Source organism: Ursus arctos, unplaced genomic scaffold (genome assembly GCF_023065955.2).
Source record: "Ursus arctos isolate Adak ecotype North America unplaced genomic scaffold, UrsArc2.0 scaffold_24, whole genome shotgun sequence".
NCBI lineage: Eukaryota > Metazoa > Chordata > Mammalia > Carnivora > Ursidae > Ursus > Ursus arctos.
This window is the reverse complement of record NW_026622919.1, coordinates 7,367,814-7,393,200: the sequence shown is the minus strand read 5'-3', so window position 1 is coordinate 7,393,200 and position 25,387 is coordinate 7,367,814. Positions and strand designations below refer to the sequence as shown.

The following is a 25,387-nucleotide window of genomic DNA, read 5'->3' as shown; positions in this document are numbered from 1 at the left end:
ATGAGAAAGTTTGCACCAAGGACCGCAGCAGGGCCAGGCTCTTAGAACGTAAGAGCAGCCAGATCCCAAGGCAAAGGGGCCTCCTGGGATATGTGGGGCAAAGATTGGGGAAAACTGCTGGTCTCTCCTCTTCTCTGGGTAGACAGGAGGCGGCTGACGTTCCCAGATATTCGGGCTCCTTCCCTGCTGGCAGCCCTGGTGGGGCCAGGCCAGAGAGGGCTGGATCGGCCCAGGAGACCCCGGGCAGGAAAGCCTCCCGAGGACAGAGGCTCAGGGCCCAGGGGCTGGTGAGGTCCACCCTGTTTGACCCCCTCCAGGTGGCAGTCTCTGCACAGGGACCTGGCTTCCCTGGAACAGGTCCGAATGACCCAGGAGGGGTCCACAGCACTGCAAGGGGGTCAGAACCTTGCTTCTGTCATCTGGAAACTGTGGGCTGTTCACAGGAGAGCCCTGCACTGGTCCCAGTCTAGGCCCCGGGCCACCTTGCATTGACTCTGAGCTACTGGCTGCCCTAGTTCCTCTGAGTTAAAGGAAGAGAATGGATGTGATCCCCAAAGCCCCTCCTGGCTCTCACAGGCCACAGAGGTGCCAGCCGGCAAGGGGCTGTGAGCTCCCTGGGACAGGTCCCCCTCCTCCGCTCTCCTTTCCTCCTGACAGGGCCACCAGCACCTGTGGGTCCTTCCCACGCACTGGTGGGGCTTTGGCCAGCTGTCTCCGACAGTCGGTTCTTACAGCCAGTGCCATAAACCCTGCAGCCATAATCACCTTGCTGGGCTATGGCCAGCAGCCCTGGGGTACCACTAATGCCACCTCATTGGCGTCCTGCCCTTCTATGCAATTCTGGGCTTCTGAGTGCAGCGGGCCCCATTTCTGCAGGCCTCTCGAACCCCACCTGCGCGCCTACTTCCTTTCCCACGGCAGAGCGTGCAGGGATGACACACAAGGAGACGAGAACACCATCCCCTCCATCCTCTCCCTCCCCCTCCAACAGGGCCAGCTTAGGGGACAGGACAGCCTGGCTACGGAGACTTGGAATGACCCTCCCAAGAGTGGCTCCTCGGGGCTGGAATCCAGGTCCGGAGGTGCACCGAGCGCCATGAAGGAATAATGTCCACAAGTGGTTTAGGGTTTTTTGGAGACCTGTAAAGTCTTCAGCTGAGTTTATCCAAAAGACTCTTAAATGCCATCTGGTGGCACCAAAGTCCCAGAGCTAGGCCTAGATTTTCATGTTTTCATTTACCTAACAAACCTATACCCAAAACCTGCCCCATCCTAGGCACTGAGCTGCCTGCCAGGGACACAAAGGCACAAAGTAACACAGCCCCTGCCTTCAACACGCTGGCATTTAGCAGAGGGGAGAGGCCCCTGCGGCTGGTGGGCAGACTGAGGGTGGTGGTCCCCACTCTACAGCGCTGTTTCTCAAGAGGCCAGTTACCCCAGCTCTGCAACCAGCCCTCCCTGGGAGAGGCAGGGGTGGGGGGTTATCGCACAGCTGGGCAGCCAACATGCCTGGGGGCGAACCCCGGCTCCTCTCCTGCTCACCGGGGACACCGAGTAACTCCTTGATCTTCTTATGTCTCCCTTGACTTCCCCACTTGTAAAGGAGGGATGGTGATCATAGGTGGTCTGCAGACTAACACACCTGAAGACTGCTACGTCCTAATCCCTAGAGCCCATGAATATGTCCTGTTACATCGCAGAGATGGAAAGAAGGTTGTTAATCATCTGACTTTGAAATAGGGAGTTGACCCTGACTTATCAGGTGGGCCCAGTGTCATTACAGGGGTCTTTAACGGTGGAAGAGCCCTGTAAGGGGAATGCATTGTCCCCTCGAGCCTGAGCCCCACGACCTTCTGGAGTTTACCCCAGTGCGACCGTTTTGGACTTTGGACTTCCCAAACGGTAAGATAATAAATCTGCGTTGTCTGAAGCCACCACGCTTGCCGTAATTTGCTCCAACAGCCACAGGAAAGTGCATCGCAGCACTGCCCACCTGGGAGGGTGGTCGTGCAAATTGAGGGCCTAAGGGCACAGCGCAAATGCACCCAGGGTTGGGCATTATTATCCAGGGAACCACGAGCATGGTCCCACCGGGTGGGGTTCGCACTGGAGACAGCAGAAGATCCAGGAGCCTTGGAGACAGTGGGACACTAGGCAGAGGGCCAGAGGGATGGGGTTGGGCGAGCATGAGCGGAGCTAAAGCAAGTGGGACAGGTAAGGGTGGGCTCGCCCTCCCTCGCCAGCCATTAATGCGGGCCTGTCTCAAGGCACAGCCAAGCCAGGCCCCCTGATCTATACTGAGCTGTACCCCGGGGTAATCACTGCCTGCCTGGGCCGTTATTTTCACTAATCATCTCCTCTCTGGGGTCTGCAAGCCACCCCTGCCTTACCATGTCCCAAACCAAGCTCTCCCCTTCGTTCCCCTTCCAGGCCATATCCCCAACTCAGGCTTCTTCTTCAGTTGGGCTCCCTAGGGGGCAGCTCCCCAGGTGGGCCATCTCAAGAGCCACCATAACACCTCCAAGCCCTCTTCTCCTGGCGCCCTGGCACGGCTTTCTGCCCCAGCTGCCACGGCCCGACCCACACGGCCACCATCTCTTGTCTGGCCCCCTCCGGGATCTCTTTCTTGGCCCCACATTTTCTTGCAACCTTTGCAGTCTGTGAAGGTTAATTCTGTGTGTCACCTGACTGCACCACCGGCTGCCCAGATGAAAGACTATCTCTTGGTGTGTCTGGGAGGGTGTTTCCAGATCAGATTAGCGTTTGAATCCCAGTGTGGGCAGGTGTCCTCCCACCTGCTGAGGGCCTGAGTAGAACAAAAGGCAGATCTAGGAGGAATTTGCCTCCTCGCTGCCCCCTTTTCTTCCTGCCTGCCTGTTGGAGCAGGGACATTGGTCTTTGTCCTTTTGCATGTGTACAGACAGATAGAGATCTGTTGGCTCTGTTCTCCCAGAGAATCCAGACTAAAACACTGTCCGTTGTCCTCAACACAGGCAAACACCGTAATGAGTTTTCCAAGATCAAATCCTACCACGTTCCCAGAATAGAGACCCTGGTTCTTACGGGGCCTGTGGGGTCGGGCCCCTGCCACTCTGTGCAACCTCACCAGGCGTCACTGCTGGAATCTTCTCCAGCGCCCGCCATGTAGCCCGCGCACAGTGCCCAGCCTGCTCTCAGTGCTTCTCAGATGATGCCCCCTGTCTGGAAAGTCTCCCACTTCCCTCGAGACTGAATACCTTTTAGCCATCATTTAGATGGGAACTCAAATAGCACCTCCTCTGGGAAGCCATTCTGGACTGAAATGTGCGTCACCCCGCCCCCAGATTTCGGATGTTGAAGTCCTACCCCCAGGACCTCAGAACATGGCTGCATTTGGAGACAGTCTTTGCAGAGGTAATTAAGGTAAAATGAAATTATGTGGGTGGGCTCTAACCCAATATAACTGATGTCCTCATAAGAAGAGATTAGGACACAGACGCGCACGGGGGAAGACCACATGAAGACAAAGGGAGAAAGCAGATGGCATCTATAAGTCAAGGATGGAGGTCTCAGAAGAAGCCAGCACCTTGGTCTCAGACTTCCAGCCTCCCCAAAGGTGACAATCCATGCGCGTGATTAAGCCACCCTGCCCGCGGCATGGGGACAGCAGGCCGAGCCCGGTGATCGAGCAGCCCTCCCCTCCCTGACCACTGGCCGTGGCCGGGCTTCCTATCACCCTCCAGCCTCACCCCGTCCTTCTCCCTCTTGGTGGGTACAGATTTGTCCTCACACGGTCCTCTTCGCCAGACCACAAAGCCCTGTTTTCTTCCACCGCCCCTCCTAGAACAGGGTTTGTCCTCTGTGCTGAAATCTGTCCTACCCACTCCTGGGTGTCAGCATCTCTCAGCACCCTGTACTCCATCCTGACCAGGTGTCACGGTCTGTCCCCTTCCTTGCTGGGACAGTCTTCTTGACCACAGCGGCACTCACTTCTCTGTAACACCGTGGTTCACGCGGAACCAGGGCCAGTTCCGAGGGGCCGACACCTGGAGTCACGTGGGGCCCCGCACAGGAAGGCCACACACACTTTAAGGCTCTGCGGTCACTGTCCTGAAATGCACAGTAATGTCATGTTCAAACCTGCGCCTTGTAAGGGAAGAGCACTGGAACAATGGCCCCACGCACAAGAGCAGGAGAGGTATGCAGAAGAAAGGAAAAGCTTGGGATTTCAGTAAACTGGCACTTTTTTGCCTGCTTTTCAAACAAGGGCCCCCGTTTTCATTTTGCACTGGGACTTGCAAATTATGTAGCCAGGCACCAAGTCATCTCCCCCAACACTGCTGGTAAGGTAAGTCTCTTCCCCACTGGTTTCTTGAGCCTCCTGGGGTGGGGGGGTAGGGGGCACTTTACATCCACTCTTGCACCCCCTATCACCTTAGCTCTGGGCTGTGGAGAAACCTAGTTTCTGATCTGAAGTCCCCGAACCCCAGCTCGGACAGCACGCCTCCCACATGTTCCCCCGATGGCTGACGGAAATGGTGAACAGGCAGAGCCAAGGACGGTGGCTCCCGCCACCATGTGGACCTCGCTCCCTCCAGACACACATCTGCTCATCAGCTGGCCCCCTACCCCTGGAGAAGCAGCCACCTGCACCACTCCCAGAATCCCAGCCTTGCCGAGGGCCTCGAGGAATGTGCCCCTCCTTGTCTCCCTCTGGGAAACTACCTCTCCAGCCTGTCCCCAGCCTGACTCAGGACCCTGCAGACAGGCCAGTCCCCTCTTGAGTGCAGTGGGAGTGGGCGGGGCCTGGGCTGAGCAGATTGGGTTATTTGGGGTACTGCATGGCCCACACTGGGGGGGAGGGTACAGGGCAGGAACCCTAACTTGGGGCTCTTATGGGTTGAGCCCCTCTTCAGCAGCACCCGACATCAGGCCGAACCCCAGCAGTGTCTGATCTCTGGGGTGGGGGGGGAATACAAGGTGGAGAGCGGGGTGCGCAGGCACGTCTGGAGGCGTGCGTCATGCAGGCACAGGCGTTTTGCCTTTTTTTCTCATGCCGGCAACAGCTGGTGCTGGATCTCAGAGCCTGTGGCTGTGACAATTATCAAAATGTTTACTATGTGTCACTATTAATAAAGTAGAAGCCCCGCCAGCCTCCTATTCAGAAGCAAAGAGCGTGACAACCGAGGGGCCAGAAAGGGTCTTCACTGCCCTACCGGGGCTGGGGTCCTGCTCACCTGCCCATTCACCTGTGACCCTGCCTGGTGGCCTTGGGGGAGGGACAGGCTCTGCACACTCCCTTGACTGGGCGTTCACCTGCTCCTCTGACTCCGGTGGCCCCTCCAGGCCAGAGAGAGTTCCCTCTCCTCCTGGGTGCCTCCTTCATCCTTCAGATATAGGCTTTAGAGCCATCCACCTAGAAAGCTTCTAGAAGATTCCATTCCTTCCACAGCACTGCACTACCTTTATGTATAGAAATGGGGGGGGGGGTCGGGGTGAAGGCTTGTGTATCATTAGCCTACTTGCTTTCTGAGCTCCTTAGGGCTGAGACATTCTCTTCTATATCAGCTTCTTTTCAGTCCCTCGAACATAGCAAGCTGCCTCCCACCTGCCCCAGGACCTTGACACATGCTATCTCCTCTTCCAGGACACTCATCATGCACCTCTTTGCCTACCAACTCCCACACACCCTTCAGCGATCAGTGACAGAAGTCACTTACTCAATATTCCTGGGAAGAATAAGCAGGTGTCCCAGGAGCAGCGCTGATGCACGCAGACTTCACCTTGCACAGCAGCAGTGACCATCTCTCCCTACTCAAGCGGGATCTCGGGCTGCTGGTGCGCTGAGCTCTGAAGTAGGGATGGAGTGACCCCTTCTTCTGGAATAGTCCCTGTATCTCAGTACCACACCCATCCCCATTCTAAGACACGCTCAGCTCCCCAAAGCAGAGGAGGGAGGGATCTGACCCAGCAGGTTGCCGTCCCCCCAGACCTCAAAGGCTGGGAGGAAAAGTTAGATGGGCCACCCTGTGCGGTGTGTCCTGACTGTGGGGACAGTCCCCGACACCGGGACCAGCCTACCAATAAATGAGTTCCGGGGCTTGTGTAGACGCCACCCAGAGGGAACTGCCCATTCAGTCCAGTGGGACTCCCACCTCCAGGCTGGCAAGGAGGGGGTGCCCCTGGCTGCACCCCAAGTATGCAAGCCCTTACTCCCCAGCTGTGTCCTGCACATGGGCCAAACTGGAGAGCTGGCAGTTGGGCATGGAGACCCAGCTTCAGCCTTCTCCCAGCTCCAGGACAGGACAGTGGGGGTGCTTGGGGTGTGGGTGGAGTGGGGGTTGGGCAGGGCTGACCAGGCCTAGGGAGTAGGAAACCACCTCAGTAGCCATACTCAGGGTCGCCTTTCCCAAACACGTTGGTGTCTTCGGGAGAAAAAGGGCACCACTTTGTAGGCCCGAATGTCCAGCTGCAGGACCCCCTCCCCCAAAAGAGGGCAACAGCCGACGCTCAGGAGCAGCGTGCCACCTCTGTGCTGTCCTGCTCTCCGGCAGGCACGAGGCTCTGGAAAGTACCAGCAGGTACTCACGGGGCACCCTCTGTGTGCCTGCCATGTGCTGGCCTGAGGACCCCGAGCTCCAGACCCAGGCTCCGGGGGCCGGAGCTCTACTCTGGCTCTGCCACCAACTTGTAGTGTGCCTTGGGACAGAACGTGTCCCCCTCTGACCCTTCGTGTCCTCAACTGTAAAATCTGAGGATCACACTCCATACACCAATGGGGGCCCCCAGATCTGACCTTCTAGGGGTCCTTCGCCCTCTCTGACTCCCTCCTGCCTGAGGAATTTCGCTGCCCCTCCTGCCACCCCATCTGCCCTTTGGGTCTCCATAGAAGAGGAGAGGGTGATTTACAAAAGGAGGGTTCAAAGATCACAGAGCCTGTTGATTTGTTACAGGTCATGGATGCTAGCGGCTGCTCGTCTGTGCTCACTGCTGATTAGAAACCAGTCTCCGAGGGAAGATAAAGGGGTGGGGGTGAAGGGGGCAGAGAAAGAGACAGCATGACCAAAGAGCCAGCAGCACGGCCAGTGTCTCCACCCGCTGCTCAGGGGTCTGGTCCAGCTCTCAGGCACAGAGGGGTCAGGAAGCAGGGACGCCACACTGGTTTCTCGCTGTCTCTGTGTCCAGCACGCTGCCTGGCACCAGCTCACTGAGTCTGCCTAGCCACCCAGCAAGGAAGCTGGTGCTATTCCCATTGGGGATGTGAAGAAGTAAAGCCCAGAGAGGTTAAGTAATGTGCCCAAAGCCACACTGCTAATGGCAGAGCCAGGATCTGAACCTAGATCTTTCCGATGTAGAAGACATACTCTTTCCCCCATGCCACGCACTTCCTGCCCCGGGTACCAGGATCTAGGATGAGGGTCTAGGGTGCTTCAGTGAAAAGGGCATGGGGCTGGGAATCAGGAGCCTGTCCAAGGCTAGCCTCCCGCTCCTCCCCCCACGCCAACCACCATAAACAAGCTGTGTGCCCTTGGACAACGCAGGGTCTCTTTATGAGTCTCAATCGCACTATCTGTAAATTGGATGACGCAGCACTTCTCGAACTAATGCAAACAGGAATCACCTGGGGGGGGGCAGGTATTAAAGTACAGATTCCTGGGCCCACCCCCAAATGCTCTGATTCACTTGATCAAGAGTGGTATGAATCTGATGCCACTGGTCTATGAACTATACTCTGAGGAGCACAGAACTCTTGGGGTCCTTTTGGATCTCAAAATGCAATGACTCTTAGAAGCTTGGGATGGGGGAAGGGTGAGTAGGAAGCCAAGACACGGATCAGGGCACGCTCTGGGCAAAAATCCCAAGTCTCCCATCAATCGGGATGTTCCCATCCTCACCACCACCCGCCCTCCACCAGGACTGACTCCCCCACCCCACCCCACTCCATAGGGAGCCCCCCCTCTGCCACACCCTGAATGCAGCTCTCAGTGTGAGCCCATAGGGGGCAGTAATAACAAGAAAGGGCTCAGGAGCCAGGCACTGCGGCATGGAAATGGGGCTCCTCCCCTTAGGAGCTGTGTGACCCTGGGAAAGTTACTAGGCCCCTCTGAGTCCCTATTTCCTTGTCTCTAATCTAAAGGATAGAGTGGAACTACCATCCACATTCAGAAAACATATACCCACATGCATCCATTTAGGCTCGGTCATATGCAGGATATCACTGGGAAATAGAAGAAACGGGCATTTGGATCTTTAGAGGGAAGTTAAGGTCACTGGTGGGGGGTGGGTGGGAGTGGGGGTGGAGGTGAGGATTTACCAGTCACTGGATACCCTTTGGGAATATTTGCATTTCTTATTGTGTGCTCGTAGTATTCTTCTAAAAGAGATTTTCTACCTGCTTATGGGGCTGTCGTAAGGTGATCCACGCAAAGGGTTTTAGCGTAATGCCTGGCATATAGTAAGCACTCGAAAAATTGTTAGTGCTGCTTCTCCTCCTTCTTATCCCTCTCCAGCTGGCTGGCTCTCTTGGCCCACCTGCCAGTCTCCTGAACTGGCACTGCTCATCTTCCCATTGTCCTTTATTTATTTATATGTCTTCGAAAGGAAGGCGTGCGTGTGGCTAAATGAATTCATCGACATCACTCGCTTTGCTCAACTGCCTCCCTCTTTCCACCCCTTCTCCCCCTCGCTGAGACCAAGAGCGTAAATTCCTTCTGGCTATTAATTAAAAGCAGCCTCTCCCTTAGCTCGAGTGTACTTGCCATAAATTAATAGCGGTCTTCTTAATCAAATCTTATCTCCTCCTCGAGCCATAAACATGGAGCTCGACTTGGTATGTCTGTGCACCCAACCGTGAAATTTAATTTCTGATGCTTTAGCAGACTTGGTGGGGTGGGTGGGTACCTGTCTGGGGGGCTGCCCACCTTGAGTCCCAGCATCAGACCCCTGGTCAACCAACTGGGTTTACTGAGCTGCCTCCCCCGATACTAGGAGACAGAGCATGCCTTACGCTTGAAACCGGAAGGTTCAGAAGTTTAATTGTCACGATTATCATCTCTGACACTAGAACGCCTTTGATATGTTCTACCCCATCTGATTCTCTTGACAGCTCTATGAGGGGATGGACCTCCTTTCAGAGATGGAAGAACTAAGTCCAACACGTTCTTTACAGTCAGATCTGGATGGGAATCTTACCCTGCCACTTTCTAGCTGCCACTCGGACCTTTGGTATCTTCATCTGTCCGAAGGGGGAAGATAATGCCTCCTGCAGCTTTGACGTGAGATGGGATACAGCCTGGCTATAGACGCTGCACCGGGAGGAGCTCTTCTACTCAAGGATCCCGCCCAAGGCCATTCTTCCAGCTACAAATACAGGAGCCTGGACACAGAATTTCATCCTGAGTCTCTGGTGTCTGGGGTCACGAGGCTAAGTCCTTTGAGCAGGCTCAGCTCGACCTGCTCCCTGCTCCTGGTCCACCCCAGCGTGCGTCCACAAGCCCCAGGACAGAGGCGGAGTCAGGCGCGGCCCATGCACATGGGGCGGGCCAGCCTATCTGCAGTGTTAAGCTACTCTGAGAGGCAGCCCCCCCTGGTGCCCTGCTGGCACCCCCTCACTGCTCCACTTAAGCAGCTGAGAGTCTCCAGCAATTTCCATTTGGCCGTGGGAAGCCTTGGGATGGCGCGTGCCATCCCAGTGCATGCTCGTTGGTAGATGAGACAGGACTCCGGCGGGGCTCCTAGAGCTGCTTTCCCTACTCAGGGCTGAGCGTCGCCGTCCCCCCAGGCTCCACTGGCCCTTTGGGAAATAAGCTTTCCATCCAGGTCCCAGCTCCCCTGGACTGGGCACCCGGGCAAACAGCCCTCCTTCTGACCACCGAACCCTCCGTTGGACTTCTCTAGGTCTCGCTTACAGAATTTCTGTGCCGTGAGCTTTTCCTCTCCTAAGCGTGCAGCTGCTCTCCTTTCAAAGCCTTCTCACCGGCGGAAACTGTTGTTTTTATTTTTATTTTTTCTACATAATCTTCGAGTTTGTCCATAATCCTTCACGCCCGCAGGGAGGCATCTAACAAATGCCTCTCTTGTCCTACCTCTTCTCAGCATCACCTTAGCTGCTAACCACGCCGTCTCTAAAGCCTGGCCAGGTAGAGTAGGCTCACCCAGTGGTTCTCAAAGTGGGGGTCCCCAGGAACCCCTGAAGCAGCAGCTCCTGGAAGTTGGTAGAAAGGCAGGTTCTGGGCCCTGCCTCAGACCCATCCAAGGAAGCAGAAACTGCAGGTGGGGCTGAGCCATTGTGTTTCGCAAGCCCTCCCAGGGGACTTTGACCCGCACTCAAGGGGGAAGAGCCGATGTGTTAGGTGAGTGGTTCTCAACTAGGAGTGCCCCCCCCCAGGAGACATGTGGCCGTTTCTGGAGACAGAAAGGGTTGTCACAAGGGGCATCTAGCGGTAGAGGCCAGAGAGGCTGCTATACACCGTACACAGGACCGCCCCCCGCCCCCCAGAACACAGAGTGAGCTGGCCCAAAGTGCCCCCGTGCAGAGGCTGAGAAATCTTGCTCTAGACCCATCCAGGCTGGGATTATCCTGCCATAGCATCTGAGAAGGGTGGGGGGATGTCACAGTGTCCCCCAGCATTCCCAGGGCCAGAGTAATACAATTCCAGGGCAGCTCCCGAACCCAAGAGCTCTGGATGGTCACAGTGAGCATGCATGCAGGGAGCAGCCCTTGGAGCGGGGCCCTCCCCTGGGGACCCATCTTCCAGACGGGGAGCCTACAGCACAGGTCTCAGTTGTGAGTGGTAGGCTAGGGACAGGAGCCCAGAGCTGCGTCCTCACCATGATGCCATGCACGGTCCCTTCCACTGGAGATGCTGGGATGTTGTTATACCATCTATTTAAGCAAAGACGGAAAATGCGGGCATCGCAATCTCTTGCTCACTTTGTCTGTCTAGGAGTCATTATTAAGTGCCTACTGTATGCTTCTCTCTAAGCCAGTTGCTCTACAGTATGACGGTGCAGTTCCACACCACAAACATTCACACTCCAGCTGGGAGAGATCAGCACATGTACACACACACACACACACACACACACACACATACACACACTTGAGGTGCATCTGTAGGTGCTTGGCGCATTACGAGAAATAAAATGGGGTCAGGGAGCTGGGCCTTGAAATATGGGTCAGAGTTGCAAGCTGGGGAGGGGAGGCCAGCAACACGGAAGGAAGAGCACGGGGCAACGCGGCCAGGCTTTGCAGTCAGATGCAGCTCGGAGTCCCGTGCTGCACAATTTACCAGGGGCGGGAATCTCGGGCAAGTCACTTCCTCTCCAAGCCTCAGTTTCCTAATCTGCCAACGTGGGGACACAGGCACCTGCCACACAGCGCTGGCAGGGAAAGAAACAGGAAGTCACGGCTCAGCACTCCACGCTCACCCCGTTCACCAGGCTGCTCCCGAGTCACGGATGATTCTGGTCCGGGCGCTGGAGGCTGCAACCCTACTTGGGCTGTGATATTGGGCAAGATGAACAAGAGTACGTGTGTCTGGGCAACAACAGAGCCCCATCCCCAGCCAGCAGGGCAGAGCAGCTTGTTTCTTCAGGCGTCCCCATCCCCCCAAAGAGCCACCCAGACTAGCAGGTTTCACGAGGTGCTAAGTGCCATTAGCACCTAATTACGCCTTTGTCCTTGCCTTAATCAGGTGATCGTGAAAGGGCCTGCAAAGGGGACAGCCTTAAAGAGAAAGCAGGCAGCTGCTGGCGGGAACATCTGCACAGGTGCTCACCCTTCTCCAGAAGGTGGCTGCTCTCACATGGCCTCAGGGCCAAGGGGAAGCCAGGTGGACAGAAAGGATCAGCTGATCACAGACTTCAAAGAGGAGGCAACAGAAGTCTTGGCTCCAGAGGAAACAGGGAGCCAGTGGGGTCCTCTGAGAAGGGGAAGGCGTTTGATGCAAGAGGACATTTAGCGAGACGAATCAGACAGCTGTCTGCAGGATGGGGGGTGACGAGAGGCTGGATCGGAGCTCGAAGTTAGGAGGTTATTACCGTCATCCGGGCGTGAGCTAATGTGGCTGGGCACCAGGATCACGGGAGAACTAATGGGCCTGGCAAGCGAGTCCTCCCTCTCAGGCATTCGCTTCCCCATCAAGGACTCGAAAACAGCCTTGCCCATCACAGAGAATGCGTGCCGAAACCCAGACCATCCACGGGAGAGAACGAGCGCTCTACCCCTCAGACCTCGGTCTGTGACTTGAGGTTTTCACCAGTCTAAATGTGGGGGGATATGGATCAAAGGCTCTAAATCTCAGGGGCTGGAGGGTGTGACCAACTCTGTCTTTCCTGGGCACGACCACCATGCCCACTTCTTCTTTGCCTGGTGGCAGCGGGTTCTTACTGCTCCTGATCTGGGGTCACATCCAGAGGGCAGGCCAGGGGTCTACGGAGGTCACGGGAGTCTACGGGTGACGACGGGATGGTTGGTGAGGGGGGCGTGGACACCCAGCGCTGCCTCTGCTTCCCTAACTCACCAGCACACTCCTCCTGGGCCCCATGCTGGGGTTGCCAGATTTGGCAAAACACCAGATGCCCCGCTGAATGTGAACTTCCTTCAGCCCCTAGACTGGCAGAGCTGGGGCCCGCACTCCAAGCCTGCAGGAAATGAAGCATTTGCATATGCAATGTTGGGTCAGACTTACACCAGAGAACGAGTCCATGTGTATCTGAAACTTCAATCTACCTGGGCATCCTGTATCCTACCTGGTACCCTAGCCACCCGGAGATAGCAGGTGCACAAGAACTAAAACCCAGCATGGAACGAAGTGTGCCGGACGCCAGGACAGCTGGGGCCTCCTCTGGCTCTCCGCAGGGTTGCCACGGCTCATCTGCAAAATGGGGATGATATCTGGGGACAACAGCGAGGGGATAATGCAGCTGACATCTAATTAGGGATCACAGACTGCCAACAGCACACTCACCATTCGAAGGACACAGGGTGGGCACTACCAACATGCCCAGCCTTGGTTTCTCACGGGTGAGAGGAGGGTGATGGCCCCTCTCAACATAAAAGCTGGACGATGATTCTGGGCTCCTGCCTCGATCCGTCACAAAGAACGTGTTCACGGAATCGCAATTGTCCTACCAATGGTCCCCTCACCACAAAAAGAGAAAGGTAAATCTGCAGCCAGAAAAAAGGACCATGTCCTGCAGCCCACGGCCAAGCCTCGATGAGCTTGGCACCATCTTCCCCTTGGAATGACCAAGGCCACTCAGCTCCCATCATGCGGGAATTAGAGGCTGGCGACACGCTGATGCCCTGGCCCGGCCGTCAGGATTATAACCTGTATGATTAGAATATGTAAGAGCAGATTTTATCGGAATAATAAAAATGATCAAAATGGAGTCGGAACCCAGCCAAAGAGGGAGCATTGGAGGGAAAGGGTTTGAGGCTTTTTTATTTTTGAAGCACGCCAGCCACATGGAGGATGGGCTGACCTCCTCCCTATGCCCCCGCCAGCACCTCCAGCCATCTGCCCCTGCCAGCTTCCCGCCTGGTTAGCTTGCTTCCAGAAATGTGGCTGTCTAGAGTCTAACGGGGTACACCGGGAGCCTTCAGGAGGAGTCCTGCTCTGGGCGGGAGGAAGGCCTGGGAGGGCAGAGGGAGGCTGGGAGGGCCCGGACCAAGGAGCTGGCCAAGGACGCACAGGGGAGAAGGGATGGCCACGGAGGGCTTCCTCCAAGCACTGCCTGACACCACGAGCTCCGGTGGAGGCACAGAATCAAAGGGTCACGGATTCATGCCTCGTCCACATGCCTTCCTCCCAATCATACTGTGGGGCCTTAAAATCCTCAGCTCACCCCAGGAGCGCCGTGCTTGCAGCACACGGGGCAACCCACAGAACCGTGGATTCACAGGGTCACAGGGCGGTGTGGGGAGGGCTCGCAGCTCAGCTGCTGCAATGCTCATTCTACCTACAGCAGCAGGGGCCCCCCCGAGCCGCAGCAGAGTCGCCCGCCCAGTCACGTCTCTCCCCCAGATCTTCCCTAGCCAGTGGCCTCCATCCTCGTCCTCCTGCTAGGCCCACATCCTTGACTCCCCAGGCAAAGGCAGGGCTCTGGGGATCCTTCCACCGGCCCTGGATTCAGGGCTGCTCCCAAGGGTCCATACAGAGCGGCCCAAATACCTACGTACTTCAAACCCGAACACCCATGTTCAAGTTTCTGGGCAACTCTGAAGCCCAAAACACTAGGGAAGGCAGGAAAAAGGAGCCTCAGAACTGAGCCCATCCCCTTCTTCCAGATGGGGACTCTCCTCCTGACTGAGCAGGGAGGCTGCACAGAAGGGGAAGACTCTGGAGGGCCAGGCTACGGGGGAAGCTGCCCCTGTAGGGGGCACAGGCAGGTGTTTGGGGATGAGGGGTAACTGGGGCAGCAGGTGCTTTCCGGGGGCGTCGGCGAGGACAGTGGTGGCACCTGCCCGGCCTGCCAGAGGTGGACACCCAGTGTGCAGGCATTGGAGGCCTCAGGGGAGGAGCAGATGGGCACCCTAACTTGAACCTTCTCTGCAGGGTCACCACCCCCCCATACCACTCGCATGGTGCCTTCTGATCAGATCTGGGGTTTCTTACACGAAATAATCAGATCACGGGAGGCGTTAACTGGATTAAGCAGACTGCTTCCAAGGGACGCTGGCTACGAATGGCGAGTCAATAAGCAAGCCCGGGGGCCTGGGCATGTGATGGAGGCCAGCTTCCAAGCCCTTCCCTCCTGGGGTGGAGCAGGGTGACAGGGTGCTGGGGGGGGGGGGCCTGGGGTCCCTGGGTCCTCAGCCTCTTAACTTGTCCCCATCCCCTCACATACCCACCCCGGCCCTACCTCAGTGTCCTTCCCTCTTAGAGCACGGACCACGTGGCCAGCTCTGTGTTAGACACCGGGCATTTTAACCGTTAACCTCATAGAAAACTTACAAGCTCCATTTCAACATATCCACTGAACAGAAGGAAAAACAGAGGCTTAGAGATTAAGAGAAATGCTCTGTGATTCATGTTTAAGAAATAAGTTTGGGATTCCAATCCAGGTCTGTCTGATATTACTTCCATCTCAAACACTGTCCCCCCAAACCTAGTCTTGGGCAATCCCCTAACTTCTGGGTCCAGCTGTGGACTGTCCCCACTTGCCAGCCTCTGAGGCTGAATGTTGGGCAGGGGGAGGCAGTGTTGGTGCAGGTCTGTGGGCTTCAGTAGAGGGGTCAAGCTGCTTGAGGACACCCCCGTCCCCTGAACCCAACGGACCCCCACCCACAGTAGGCTGGGGCACTGCCTTCCCTGTGGGGCACCTGAGGTCTGAGTCACGTGTCCTCAGGCTGTCTTAGGTCAGACACCTCAAGGCAGCCATGCACACCCACACTCACACCCATGCACAACCATGCAGACACATGCATGCACACACACAGAGATGTACACACACACACACACACACGCAGGCACACACCCAACAGGCCCACTCCTCCTTCCTGCTTTATTCCCGCCCCCGCAGCCCTTACCAGCATCCAGCACAGATAAACTGTACCCAGCTATTCTGCTGGTAATCTCCCAGCCAGAATGTAGTGGCCATGAGAACAGGACTATTTGCCTGTTTCTACGACCGCATCCTCAACTCCTAGCACAGTGCCTGGAATCTAGCAAATGTTCAATTAGCATTTGCAGAATGAACGAGAATGCAGCCATGCTCGTGAGAGTGGCTGGTGTCGAGTGCCTACAGCAGCGAGTTAATGCCGCTGGCTGTGTGATTCTCTCGCCCTTGGCTCCTGACCGAGGGTGGGCCCTGTGGACACCGGGGCACAGTCTGGGGGCCATGACGAGGCTCCCAGGAGCATAGGTAGTAGGACAGGCTGGAAACGAGGGGCCTCCTGGTGCCAGCATGGCCCCCAGTGCTGCCAGACACCCCGTAGGTATCAGTAGCCGCACGTGTTGCTCTCAGCTCTGCGTGTGACTGGGTCCCTGGTCACTGTCCGCTACAAGGACACTGCCAGGGTAGTCTATGAGGGTCAGCGAAATGGCCAGTGCCGCAAGCTGCTTCTTAATGAAGTGTGGAGTCAAGGGACCAGCCCCAGATGGCCCCAGCTGCTCACGATAGCCCCAGGGACTGGCAGGAAGCTGGGGTGCAGTGTCAGTGACGGCCTGATGCCCCCCCAGCTCTCCCAAAGGCCCTGCAAAGGCTCATCTGCCCCAGAATGCAGGGATGCAGCCACGAGCGAGGAGCTGCGGGAGCTGCAGACAGGCCCCATCCTGTCTGTTTCCCTGCCGCTCAGGACCAGCCTCCAAGCAGCTTGGGGGCATGAGGGACACAGCCCAGGCGTAGGAAGCCTTTGGGACATGGTATTGAAGAAATCACAGACCTGGCCTTTTGTGGGGGGAAAGAGGGAGCCCACTGAGTCAGAGACCCTCCTGGCTTCATGTTCCAAGTAGGCCTTCCATCAGCCCCTGCCTGTCCCAACACACCTGGTCTGTTCTGGGCACAGATGCACAGGTCAGGAGGCCAGGCCAGAGGCAGTAAGAAGTTTGCCAAGATGGGTCTTTGGAGCGGAACCACTGGACAACCAGAGCAGGGGCCCATGGTGTGGGTGTACAGGCGAGGGGGGCACCCACGAGAGAAGGCATCTCAGCACGGTGATAAGGGATCAGAACGGGGCTCAGCACACCTGGCCCCGTCCCCACTCTGACTGCACCAAGCTGGGTGACCTGAAGAGCATGCATGGATGGCAATGAAAGCCCAGGGGAGGTCCACACCTGATCCGGAGACCTTCCGGCGGGTCACTTCACTCAACCCCTGTGAGCCTCAGTGTCCTCATCTGTGAAATGGATGGGCAGGCATATAAGGGAGGTCCCCTGTACAAAAGCACCTATCCTGATGCACTGCGTCCATTTACATGCGTATGCAGTTTTATATTTATGCGTCTCCTCCCTGTCCCATCCTGGCCTCTGAGGGGAGGGCTCTGACTGACGATGAACCTGGTTCGTGCAGGGCAGTGTCGGGGGCCTGGGATCGACTCCCTTTCCGGCGTTCCCCAGCACTCGGTGGGGCCACAGCGGACTCTGCTGCCCCCACCCCCACAGGGAGCTGAGGAACAGGGACAGTCTGGTGTCAGCCTCCACAGACCCTCCTGCCACCACTCGGATCTGGGACCTCTTCAGCCCTAATCCTCCTTCCAGAGCTTCCAAAGACAGAGGCTCATCACAGCCTCGGGGCACGTGAGCAAAGGAGGCAGACACATGAGTTTGGGGCGAGGGAGGCTGACCTTATCACTGGAGGCTGGAGGCTTGCCTCCCTCCACTCCTTGCCCAGGAAAGCACGGTGGGACCCTGACCACTTTCTTCCTGGGCCCCTGGTGGGCAGTGGGGGTCGCAGGAACCTTCTCCTAACCCACGCCATGCCCGGCGCACCTGGTCTCAGCTCACCTGCTTTACACCTGTGCTCATTCCTACCGACAGCCGACTGCTCATCTCACCCTTCCCTTGAACACTTATTCTCCTGACTTTTGAGTACCTTCCACTCTCTCCCATCTCACGGGGGGCTTGCAAGGTGGGGACTCCCCTGATTCTAGCTCCCTGGTCCGCACCCCCCCCCCTTGCCTGGCATGGGCCTCCGGCCACTCCCATTGCTGCCACCAGAGAGAAAGCCGACCAGGGTGGAAGGTGAAAGTCTGATGCAGTAAGATTTCTGGACTCGGGACTCGGACACCCGTGATCGAATCTCAGCCCTGCCATTTGCAACTGTCAGGCTGTGGGCAAAGTATTTAACTTCTGTGATCTCTTTTGTAAACCAGGAGACCATAAGGCTTGGCTTACAGGACTTCCTGGGATTACGTACGCAGCTGGCTGACATATGGCACGTGGAAGGAGCGGAGTTCATGGAACCACAGACTCACTGGCCATGCCTCTCATCCAGCGTCCGCCCCCTTGCAGTCTCCCTCGGACATCATCTTAGAGGTGCATTTTCGTAGGCGTGTTTTCCTGCGCTCTGTGCTTATGATTTCACTTAGTTTTTATCATATCCCTGCAAGGCTAAATATTCTCCATCCAGCCTTGCCTATGAAAACACTGGGGCTCCTCGCTCCTCTGAGATCACATGGCCAGTTGGTACCCCCGGGGGAGGGGGCTAACCCCGTCACTGTGTGGGAGCCAGCGAGGCACCTGCAGAGTGAAAGGGTCCTCTGGTGCTCCGCGGCAGCTCTGCTGGGTACGGGGGAGGGAGGAGCCCTGGAATCGAACCCCCAGCTCTCCTGGGGCAGGCAGCTCAGCGTAGCAGCTGCATGGGCTGGGCGGGGCAGCTCAGGCGGCAAGGGCCTCCCTGACAGCCAGCTGGCGAGGCAGCCCCATGCATCAGCCAGTTTTAATTGTTCTCCAGCCTTGTTTATGACTCGATAAAATCCATAACACAGATAGTGCCTGCTCCCCCCACCCCCACCCCCCTGCCTGGCGCGCACTCCCCAGGGACGCGGCTCTGCTCTTTATAGAAACCACTTGCTAAACTGGACCCACTTTAAACCCATCATTGTCAGTAAATGACCCTCCCAGAGAAGAATCTACAACTGGAGTGTGAAGCTCCGGGTACGTAACATGCATCACTGGCCTCTGCCTTTATCAGGGACTCAAATGGTCCTCCGGGGAGCAGCTGACCCCTCCAAGGACAGCCCCGTGGCCTACAGGGGTCCCACCCCTGCGGGGAGGCTGGGAGGTGCCCACATGGGGTGGTGAGCAGAGCTGGGTCCTGGCCCCGGCCTGCCACAGACTCTGAGCTGTAAGACCCGGGGGGCTGTCCAGCTCCATTTTACCCAGGAAGGGAAGGGGACCCAGCATCAGTGGCATCTGCGTCTTTTATATTTTTGAAGTGGTGGACTCTTGCTTCGGATAACATTTTACAAGATCCTCAATAGACAAGACAGCTAAGAACAGACTTTTCTGGCTACGGAGCAAGTGGGAACTGCAGATGCCTCCTTTCGGATCAATTACCCTTTTCCTGTTTTTCCAACTGAAGTCTAGGAGCTTCTGGAAGGCTATGAGTGGGCCTTTTGCTTTGTGGTGTCCTGCACAATGAGCTTGGCTCAGTGATGTGTCCCCAGCTGTGCTTCATACGTGTGTGTATCTGGAAGGAGGCGTGGGAGAGAGGGAGGGACGGAGGGAGGAAGGACAGGGGAGGGAACACACATTCATCTTCCTTTTCCTCGAGTTTCAAACACAGCTCAAAACCATTCCTCCGCCCTGAGCCATCCTCTAGCTCACGGGGCCCAGGATAAAACTGGTGTCCCCTCCACTGCCCCGAGGAACCCAGCCTGCTCCAGGATCTGGCGAGCTAAGCCAGGGGTCTCCAACTTGGGGGCCCAGGGCCCCTGAGCCCCTGGGAGGGGGTCTTCCAGAGCATGTGTACCCCAAACCCTGTCCGCTGGCAGAATCGACATGCCTCACATACTTCAAATCCATTTACGAGTGATACTGAATTCACAGCAGCCCTTTGTTGTGTGTTTCCTCAAAGAGCGGTTGCTAAATGAACAGACACTAGCAAGCAGGGATCCCGGACCTTCTCTGGAAGTGCGTCTTCATGCCCGAAAAGGAGAGCCACGGTCCTGCACAGCCTGACCCCCTCTTGCCATCCACGCCCCCACTTCATCCTCCATCCCATCCAGGAATCCAAGGATGGCAGCTGTCTGCTGGGCCAGAGGCCACATCTGGAATCCATCCTCTTCATTAAATTAGTGGCTGTTTCCCAAGCTCTGGCTCCCTTGATCCCCCAAAGCCCTGTTCGTGCTGTTAACAAGGACAGTAATTTGTTCATTAAAAATGGGCTGCCTTCCCAACAGGCTGCTGCCTGCCCTTGGGGAAGGAGGAGGGGAGGCAGAGTGGCCTCCGTCCCGGGGTCCCACAAAGGGCCTCTCCAGGGCAGAGCCCCACCCCCTCTGGCCATTCAGTCCCTGACTCCCCAAGTGACTCCAAGGATGCCTGGGGACAGTTTGGGGACAGGCCATAAGGCGGCTCTTGCCAGCTCCTCTCCCCCTCTGTGACAGGGCTTTGTGGCCATCCAATCAATGTGGACAACTTGATCTGGCACGAAGTCCCTGTGCAAACCACAGTCCATCAAGAGGCATTTACTGTTGTGAAAACAAACAGGCCCCCTCCCCCAGCACCTAGCCTTTCCCACCTCCTTTCCTCCCTGCCCCCACCCCGGGTATCCTTCACCTGTCCTTGGAGCAGCTCAGACCCACGCCTCCAGGGCCACTCACTCCTGTGCATTCCAATCTCTGTCCAAGCAGGCTGGCTCCACCAGGGGACAGGACAGGAGGCAGGGTCTTGTGCATGGTAACCCGCCAGCGAAAGGCCTCCAGGCCTTCAGACCGTGTCCCTTTAGTAACGACCTGAGTTTAACCACATCGACCCCTGGAGGTGTTGTACTGGGTTAGTGTCCCCAGAATTCTTGTTCGCCCAGAAGCTCAGAATGGGACCTTATTTGGAAATGGGGTTATTGCCTTTGCAATCAAGTTGAGATGAAGTCCTTCTGGATGAGGTGGGGCCTCTAAGAAAAAGGAAATCTGGACACAGAGACACAGAGATCAGGGAAGGAGGCCATGTGGAGGCAGAGATGGAAGGCACGTGTCTCCAAGCCAAGACCACGGAGGGGTGCCAGCAGCGTCCTGAAGCCAGGAGAGAGGCAGAGGACAGATTGTCCCTCAGGGCTTCCAGAAGGAACCAACCCTGCCCACACCGTGACTGTGGCCTTCTGGTCACCCAATGTGTGCTCCTTTGCTGTGGCTGCTACAGGAAACCCCTGCAGGTGGGTAGTGGGTCCGGCAGGGGGCTGGTTAGTGTTCTGTGTCCACTTGACCACTAAGGGCTGCCCAGACAGCTGGTGAAGCCCTGTTTCTGGCTGTGTCCGTGAGGGCCTTCCTGGAAGATACCAGGATTTGAATTTGGTGAACTGAGTAAAGCACATGGTTCTTACTAGTATGTTGGCACCCTCCCATCTATTAGGGGCCCCAGCTCCAGAAAAAGGCGGAGGACGGGTGCATCTGCTCTGTTGAACTGGGAGAGCCATCTGCTCCCGTTCTCAGACATTAGCACTCTTGGTTCTCAGGCCTTTGAACTTGAACTGGAGTTGCACCTTTATCTCTCCTGGTTCTCAGGCCTTCAGCTTTGGACCGGAAGCACACTGCTGGCTTTCCTGCGTCTGGAGCTCGCAGACAACAGACTGTGGGACTCCTCAGCCTGCATCATCACGTGAGCCAATTCCTCTCAATAAATATATGTCTCTGTGTATTCTATTGGTTCGGTTTTCCTGGAGAACCCTGACTAATACAGGTGGGTTTGGGAAACTGAGGCCCAGAAGTTGGAGTGGTTCCCCCTGAGATCACAAGAACAAGGCAGAAACCGCACGGAGCCTGGAGTTTAAAGCCCACCCCCCACTCCCCCAAGAATCCTTCTACGTGTCCTGGAGACGGAGAAGGAACAAGGAACACAGGCCCCACATTCCAGCCACGCTGTTAGGAAGGCGGCCAGGGCTGGAAGGCCGAGCATGGGAAGAGTGGAGACCATCTCCCCCCACTGTATCCCCCGCCTCAAGCCCAGCCTCTGGAAGAGGGCCTCCACAAAAGTTCCTAGACTCTGAGCGAGGGTCTCGGATTCCCTAGCACGACACAGGATGCTTGTGCCCTAGTAGGCACTAATAAGCCAATACAGGGAAGAAAAGGGGCTTAGATCTTATAATGGCATTTCTTTGCAGACTCCTTTTGGATGCCAACTGGAAATGAAGCTGGATGATTTTCTTCCCATTCTCGTCTCTTAAATCCCAGGGACCCATACAAGTTGTTCTGTGTTCAGGTCTGGGTACAGCCCTTGACCAGGGATGTTGATGTGACATCATCCTGACAGTTGGGGCGGATCACTCTTTATGGTAGGGGCTGTCCTGTGCACTGCAGGGCGGTCAGCAGCGCCCTTGACCTCCACCCACGAGATGCCGGGAGTATCCATGCTCTGCCAACCTACAACAACCAAAAATGTCTGTGGACATTGTCCCATGTCCCTGGGGGGGGGGGCAAGTCACCCTCTGATGAGACCACCTTGTGTTGGTCCCAGTGGGTGCAGCCTTGGAGGCCTCCCCATCTGGGCAGAGGAAGGGGTTGGCGGAACAGCGGGTATGCATCCTGGAAGAGGGGAGACCCTTGCTGCCCGGTGATCTAGGGACCTGCCTTGCAAAGGAGAAGCTTCTTGTCTGAGGGCCTGTCCAGGTGGAGGCTGGGCCACCCTTTGCTGGAGAGAAGATTCCTGCTCTGGAAGGGAGGGTTCACTCTTCCCCTTGAAGATTCTAAAAAATGCTCTGAGCAGCTACCCTGCTGATGAGACAGTGAAATGACTCCTTTCTCCTCTGAAATGCAGCTGCTGCTGGGACCCAAGACGGTCAGCACACGGGGACGTCCGTGATGTCACACCAGGCAGGATGGCCTTCCCAGAGTCTCCGGGAGCTTGGGCCCCTGTTACCCTTCCCGCCCCCCAGCTCTGAATATAAAAACCACTACGCTGTATGGCTCTGTGCTACCTACATTTCAAACACTACCTCATTATCTTTACCCCTTAAAACGACCTATTAGAGAAGTATTATTAGCACACTTTAAAGAAGAGGAAATCAAGGCTCAGAGAAGTAAAGAAAGTTGCCAGAGGCCACATAGCTTGTGAGTAGCAGATCAGGACTCCCAGCAGGGTCTGTCTGGCTCCTACGACACAGACCCCAGCACACTTAAGACCCTCGTACGACGTCCCCCACCCTGGCCACCTTCTCGGGTGATCACAATGAGCCTCCTTTCAACAGCAGCCCTGGGAAAGAGGTGTCAAAGAGAGGAGAACGGGGACCAGGAGGGAGGCCCAGAAGCTACCAACAATGTCCCTTGGCAGTCTCAGAGTGGCTGTCTCAGAATCCAGGGCCAAATGGGCAGCAGGTCCCCCGGAGACTGCCACATGTAGGGAGTGCCCGCCCCGGTCAGCTCCTGGCCACGGGCGCCGACACGTCAGCCTCCTTGGCCACGGCCGTGTTTATTTCCAGGGCGAGGCAGGGAGCGGTTTCCAGGTGGGGGTCCGTGGAAAGAGCGTGCTCACACACACTCTCTCTCAAGCTGCCCTCGGCTGTTCCTCGGGAACAGAGAGCCCCATTCAGCGTGTCCAGTGAACCCGCCTGCGTGGCTGACAGCCCGCATTCCGGGAAGGGTGGAAAAGTCAATTCCAAGACGAATGCCTGCTCCTGTCGGAGGCAGCCCCCCTCCACCTTCGCCACATCCTTCCCAGCCTCCCCAGCAGGATGGAGCAAACAAAGAGCGCCGGAAAGGGACCTGGCTGGCTCTGCGGGAGTCACTGGCCCCCAACACACAGTGTCCCAATAACACACAACACACAGCATCCCAAGGGCCCCACGGGCACTGGGCTTCAAGGAGCAAGCGGTGGCTTTGGTATTCCTGACACCTCTTTTTTCTAGCCCTGCTGAGTCTGAGTCTGAAGGCCAGGGCAGCTAGCTGACTGGTGCAGAAGTCCAGCAGAATGGGCAGGATGTGATCAGCTGTTCCAAGGGAAGGGCCAGAGGGCTGGCCCAAGCCAAGGGTGACAGGTGGGTGTCTCACTGAGATAGCAGGCACATGGGTATAGAGATTTTGGGGGCTCAGTTTGGGGTGGTGCTAAGAAAAGGGCCAGGAGACATTCAAATGGAGCTGTCCAGGTGGTCTGGGGCTCATCACAGACATTTTGGCAGGAGCTGTCGGCACAGCGATGGCCACCAAAGCCATAGGGGTGAGGGTGAGGGGTGGAACAATAGGAAATGCACACATTTAGGGGATCGCACAGGAAGAGGCGGCCCCCAAATGGGCCTGGGAAGGGGAATTAGAGAGGCAGGAGGACCCCACCCTCTCCAGAGGTCCGTGATGTTCTAGAAACCAAGAATGGAGAGGTCACCTTTGGGAAAGGTCAACTATAGGCAAGGTCAACTCCAATGCAAAAGGTCCATTGGACTTAGTGACATGGGATCATGGGCAACCTTGCCTGGGAAGCTCCAAGGGGGGTGGGGCAGGGGTGATGATAGCAGTGAGGGAGGCAAACAGATGGAGAGAGCTTGGCATGAAGGAAAGACACAGAGAAGGAGCCAAAGCAGTCAGGAGAAATTGCTAAGATGTGAGAGACTTATTAGCAGGTGTGCCCCGCTGGGAGGGACCCAGCAGAGAGAGGGAAAGGATGAAGGAACAGATGACAGGGGGCCTCTGAGCAGGTAAGCAGGGCAGGATCCAGGCTCAGCAGCAGGGCCTGGACAGGACCCCAGGAAAAGGGAGTGGAAGAGAGACACGGGGGGTAGAAGAGGTTTGCTGGGAGTCAAGTGGATTCTCTTCTCTTGGAGAAGGCAGGTGAGGCCGTGAGCTAAGGGGTGGAGGAGGTGGCAGAGGTAGTAAGAGTGACCCCTAACCCTGTCCCAGATTTCCCTTCTTTCCCTTCCTGCATCAGCCCAGCATCACCTCCTCCAGGAAGGCTTCCCGGCTACCTAGTCCTGGGTGGGTTTCCCATGACTCCCCTAAGTTCCAGTAACGCCACGCACACACCCCCGCCCCCACCTGCAGGCATCAGAACCCAATTCTGTTTGGGCGTCTGGGTGCCTCACTAACCCTCAGCACGTGCTGACAGGTCACACTCACGTCACCAGCCCGTCATGACACGCCTGGCACATGATAGGTGCTCAAAATGCTTGCTGAGTGACTTACAGACCACAGCCTCTTCTCTCCACCTAGAGACTCAGACTCCCAGGATTCACCGAGTCTGAGAAAGCTGACACCCCCTTTCCCTGCCAACCCAGCGAGACCACAGAAAATTATGGAGTTTGCTTTTTTTAGTTCCTGTGTTTTAAGGAAAACAAGAAAAAAAAAAATCCACTCACACCAAACAAAATGAGGTGGCCCTGGTGAAGTGCTGATGAGGTCTAATTAGCAGAGATGGGGCTGTGTTGGTTTTCCTTTGCAAACATCCTATTTATTTGTGGGGTGCTTGGGGGGGACACGTCATGCTTGTTTCTTATTATTACTTTGCTTCACGCCTCGACTACCACGGATGCACTCGTGATGAAAGACTGTGGCTCTCAGAGGCAGCAGCAGGAGCCCAGGAAGCCGGCGGAGGCAGCCTCCTGGGGAAGTGAGACGTGGCAGGCGATGTGGCAGGGGGCGAGGGGCGGCCCGCTGAGCCCCTCTTCTGAGGTAGGGCTGGGGGGGCTGCTTAAGGGTGAGGGCCGGGGAGCAGGGAGCTGACAGGGGCTCTGGGTGGAGGGGGCGGTGATGCATGTTGGGGTTTCCTCCTGCCTCGCGGTCCCCTTCTGCACGTCACCTCCAGCCCTTACACCGATTGCGAAGGCG

The 25,387-nt window shown here is 56.6% G+C and overlaps 1 protein-coding gene across 1 annotated transcript in view; it reads right to left on the bottom strand.

Annotated features, from left to right (window-relative positions):
* SDK2 (sidekick cell adhesion molecule 2) overlaps positions 1-25,387 on the bottom strand; it is a 254,736-nt gene that overhangs the window by 195,069 nt on the left and 34,280 nt on the right. The window lies entirely within an intron of this gene.